A 5,000-nucleotide genomic window follows, 5' to 3' on the forward strand; every position below is an offset into this window, starting at 1 on the left:
CCTTCATTGCGCCGCGGGCTTTCGGGACGGCCCCTGACTCGCGCCCGTGCTAGACTCCTTGGTCCGTGTTTCAAGACGGGTCGGGTGGGTAGCCGACATCGCCGCGGACCCCGTGCGCCCGGAGCGCGGCCACGCGCGGCCCGGCGGCGCCGCGCGGTCGGGGCGCACTGAGCGCAGTCCGCCCCGCTTGACAGCGGCGCCGGGGGCCGCCGGGCCCGAGCCCCCAACCCCGGCGCGGAGCCGGAGGCGGGGGAGGGCGCGGCGGCGATCCTCTCCCTCGGCCCCGGGATTCGGCGACGAGCTGCTGCCCGGCGGCTCTAACACCCGCCGCCGCTCGCGCGGCGCCGGGCCACCTGCCCGCCGCGGGCCTTCCCAGCCGACCCGGAGCCGGTCGCGGCGCACCGCCGCGGAGGAAATGCGCCCGGCCAGGGCCGGCCGCCGGCCGGGCGGCGGTCCCCGCGCCGGCCCGCCCCCCCCGAGCCCGCCCCCGCGGGCGGGCGCCCGGGGGACGGAGGGGGGGCGGAGGCGGGGATCCGCCGGACCCGCGCCGGCCGACCGCGACTCGCCGGGTTGAATCCTCCGGGCGGACTGCGCGGGCCCCACCCGTTTACCTCTTAACGGTTTCACGCCCTCTTGAACTCTCTCTTCAAAGTTCTTTTCAACTTTCCCTTACGGTACTTGTTGGCTATCGGTCTCGTGCCGGTATTTAGCCTTAGTAGATGGAGTTTACCACCCGCTTTGGGCTGCATTCCCAAGCAACCCGACTCCGAGAAGCCCCGGGCCCGGCGCGCCGGGGGGCCGCTACCGGCCTCACACCGTCCGCGGGCTGCGGCCTCGATCACAAGGACTTGGGTCCCCCGAGAGCGCCGCCGGGGAGGGGGGGCTTCTGTACGCCACATGTCCCGCGCCCCACCGCGGGGCGGGGATTCGGCGCTGGGCTCTTCCCTCTTCACTCGCCGTTACTGAGGGAATCCTCGTTAGTTTCTTTTCCTCCGCTGACTAATATGCTTAAATTCAGCGGGTCGCCACGTCTGATCTGAGGTCGCAAGCCCAACGACGAGCCACCGACGGCCCGACGCCGCGCGCGCGCGCGCCCCGGCCGGCCGGCACCGCGGCGCGAGAACGGCTCCCCCCCCCACGCACACACCCCGCGCGGGGGTGGGGGTGGGGGGGCGGCCGGCTCGCCCCGCAGACGCGGCCGCGGGACGGCGAGCGCGGCGTCTCGCCGGCTTCCGCCCCCCGCGACGCACGCGCGACCGCGGGGGACGAAGGGCCCCAGCCCGGAGGAGGGCCCGAACGCGACACCGCGGCGGGTGACGCGCCTCTCGGCCCGGGAGACGGCCCGCCGGGGGTCGACGCCGAACGGCGACACGCAGGAGAACCCCGGGGAGGCGAGAGCGAGGAAGAACGAGGGGAACGGGAACCCCCGCCGCCCACGGCAGACGCCTGCGCGCGGACGCGGGCAGCACGCACGGTACCCCCGCGGTACCCACCCGCAGACAGCCGCGCCCGCGCGGGGAGTGCCGGGGGGGGGGCGAGGCCCGCGCCTCCTCCCCCAACCGGCTCTCGTCTCCCCCAACGCCCCACCGGGCGTCGCTGGACCAACGGGGAACCCCTGCCGGCGAAGCCCCGGCGGGACGAACTCCGCGAGAGCGGGCGCTCCGGGAGCGGGGAGCTACGGAGCGCTCCCCGAGTCTGCACTTAGGGGGACGAAGGCCCCTCCCCGCCCGGGGGAGAGCCTGCGAGGCGACCCCAGCCGTGCCGCTCGGCGGGCACCGAGGCGGCGATTGATCGTCAAGCGACGCTCAGACAGGCGTTAGCCCCGGGAGGAACCCGGGGCCGCAAGTGCGTTCGAAGTGTCGATGATCAATGTGTCCTGCAATTCACATTAATTCTCGCAGCTTAGCTGCGTTCTTCATCGACGCACGAGCCGAGTGATCCACCGCTAAGAGTTGTCTGGCTTTTCGGCACCGCCCCGCCAGCGCGGAGGGGCCGGGACCGCTCGCAAAGGAGCGGCCCCTCGGAGAGCGCGGCACGGCGGCCGCTCGCCTCACTTGACCGTACAAGCACAGGAGAGGGGGGGAAAATAAAACGAAACCCCGAAGCGGCAAAAGCAAGGGGCGGGGAGCCCGCGCTCCCGGCTTTTTTCCCTCCCCCGAGGAGGGAAAAACGCACCTTGTGGCGCTTCGGGGCCGGACCAGGCGCCCGGGCTCGCTCCGACCTCGGCGCGGAGGAGGCGCCGCGCGCCGCGCGGAACGTGCCCCGAACCCGGCCTCGCCTCGCGTGCACGGGGAAATAAAACCCCCTTCGCTTCCCCACCCAACGGCGGGGGGGGGTGTGTCTCTCGCTGGCCGCCCCGTGCCGTCGCGAAGACGCCACGAAGCGAGGCAGCGGAGACACCCCCCCCCCCCGCCCGGGGGGAGCGAGGGGGGCCGGGCGCACAACCGCCGGCAGGAGAGCGCGCGCGCGCCTCCGCACCGGCCCCTCCAACGCCGCCACCGCTGCGGCCCATCCCGGACTTTCTTTTCCCCCGCTTTGGCCCCGGGGCCGAGCCCCGGCCGGCTCGCGCCCTCGGGCGGCTTCTCTCGCCACCGAACCCCCCCCGCCGCGGGGACGGAAAACGGCTTGCGAGACGGGAAAGCCCGAGCCCACGTGGGACGCCACCGCGGCGACCCGCCGGCCCTCGCCGGGCGGCGCACCCGCCGACCGACAAACCCCAGCGGCACGAGCCCCTTCCATCCTCCCCCGGCGCCACCGCGCCGCCGGCTTCGCTCGCTCGACCCCTTCCGTGGGCCCCGCGGCCAGGCGGACAGCGGACGGCGCTGAGCCGGGGGGGCGGGCCCCCCGCTCTCCCGTTTCCACGCGGAGACCGGGGGTGGGACGCCCCCGGCTGCCCGCCCGTCCCCCACCCGGCACGCGCCGGGAAGGCGAACGGGGAAGCCCGCGGGCAGGGCCCGGGACCGGGACAGCCGCAGCCGGTGGCAGGGTGCCCTCCGGCGAGGGACCGGAGCCGGAGACGCCGAGCGACGCCCGCCGCCGCTCGGACGCGGTCACGCCACCCGAAACCGGCCCCGGACGGGGGGGAACCGGCAGCGCGAGACCGCCGAGGCGCCAGCTCGCCGGGGCCCCGCTCTGGGGCCTGGGCAAAGGGAAAAGGGACCGGGAGGTCCGCAGCGGCCCGGCCGCCGCAAGAGGCGCCGCCGCCGAGCCGCGGCAACGCGCCCGCACAAAACCCCCGGCGGGGGCGAAGCGCCCTGGGCCAGCCCCCACCGCGGGGGCTCGCCGCCCCGGCCCGCGAGAAGCCCGCGCTTCAACGCGCCGCCGGGGACGCCCGTGGCGAGGCGAGGCGGGCGGCGGACCTACGGCCGACCTCGCGCGGTGGGCTCTCTCCGGCCGAGCGCTCGGACCGCAGAGGGGGGGGGGCAGAGTCCCCTCCCCGGCCCGGCGGCCCCCGGAGGACGACGAGCGCGACGACGGCGGACCTAGCCAGAGGCATTGCGGGGGCAACCCCCGCCCCTCTGAAGGCACCCGCCCGCCCCCGCGCTCGCCCCCGCATCCGGGGGTGGCGCGCCGAGCCGCCCGGGGTCTTTAAACCGCCGCCCGGCTTCCTCCGCGGTAGGGCAAGGCCGCGGACGAAGGCGCGGAACGCTAGGTACCTGACCCTGGGGTGAGGGAAACCAGACTTAAGGCCCCGCGGGGGTGCCTCCCCCCACTGCCGCCGTCGGGGGGAGCGTCCGCCCGCGGGGGGCCGCGCCCGAAGTCCGCCGCCACCACCGCGCCCCCTGGCCTGGCCCGAGGCCCGGGGGTTTCCCTCAGTCAGCCGGCGCTGCGTCGGGGAGGAGGGACGCGGCTGGGGACGCCCATGCCGCGTGCTCGCCGCGCGGCGAGCGCCGGCTACGGCGGCCCCGGCGGCGGACCGGCGACGACGGCGATGCGCTGGGCGGGCCGAGGGCCCGGGAGAGCCCGCTCGACGACACCCGCGCGGACCGGGGAGCATCGCTCGGGCGCCGCCCGATGCCCGTCCAGCGGGAAACGACTGAAGCAGGAGGGGGCACAGGCCACGCCGAGGTCAACGCGGCGCCCGCGCGGTGGCCGCCCAGCGCGCCCCCCCGGCTCCCAACGACCCGATGGGGTCCCAGCCGGGCCGTCGCCGTCGCCCGACCCGCGGATCCCCGCGCGCCGCCGAAAGGGGACTCCCCCCTTTCCTCTCGCCTGCCGGGCGCGCGGTGCCCCAGAGGGGGCTCCGGGAAAGGCATGCCCGGCGCCGTGGCCCGGAGTGGGGTGGGGGCTCGGGGGGGTCCCCGCACGCGCGGAGGCGCCCCTTCTCCCCCCGACACCCCTCACACCGCACACGCTTGGGCTCACGGACGCCGGGGGGTGTGGGGGGGGGCGGTGGTGGCCGCGGCAAGAGGCAACGGCAGGCGGGGGGGCTCCGCGCAAACGGCAGCGGGGGGGGGGGCGGGGGTAGCGGCAAGAGGCAACGGCGGGAAGGGGGGGCTCCGCGCAAACCGCTAACGGGAGCCGGGGGGTGTGGGGAGCTGGGGGTGGCAGCAGCGGCAAGAGGCAACGTCGGGAGGGGGGGGCTCCGCGCAAACCGGGTAACGGGGGCCGGGGGGTGTGGGGGGGGCGGTGGTGGCCGCGGCAAGAGGCAACGGCAGGCGGGGGGGCTCCGCGCAAACCGGCAGCGGGGGGGGGGCGGGGGTAACGGCAAGAGGCAACGGCGGGAAGGGGGGGCTCCGCGCAAACCGGCAGCGGGGGGGGCGGGGGTAGCGGCAAGAGGCAACGGCGGGAAGGGGGGGCTCCGCGCAAACGCGCAGCGGGGGGGGGGGCGGGGGGGTAGCGGCAAGAGGCAACGGCGGGAAGGGGGGGGCTCCGCGCAAACCGGCAGCGGGTGGGGGGCGGGGGGTAGCGGCAAGAGGCAACGGCGGGAAGGGGGGGCTCGCGCGCAAACCGGCAGCGGGGGGGGGCGGGGGTAGCGGCAAGAGGCAACGGCGGGAAGG

At 76.9% G+C, this 5,000-nt stretch overlaps 1 non-coding gene across 1 annotated transcript; it reads right to left on the reverse strand.

Annotated features, from left to right (window-relative positions):
• Positions 1 to 1,799: 1,799 nt before the first annotated feature.
• On the reverse strand, positions 1,800 to 1,954 carry LOC137457112 (5.8S ribosomal RNA). Its single transcript, XR_010991214.1, has one exon. It is a non-coding gene; the product is annotated as a 5.8S ribosomal RNA (ribosomal RNA).
• Between the last annotated feature and the right edge of the window lie 3,046 nt (positions 1,955 to 5,000).

Source organism: Melanerpes formicivorus, unplaced genomic scaffold (genome assembly GCF_026170545.1).
Source record: "Melanerpes formicivorus ecotype bairdi unplaced genomic scaffold, bMelFor1.0.p_v2 SCAF_159, whole genome shotgun sequence".
NCBI lineage: Eukaryota > Metazoa > Chordata > Aves > Piciformes > Picidae > Melanerpes > Melanerpes formicivorus.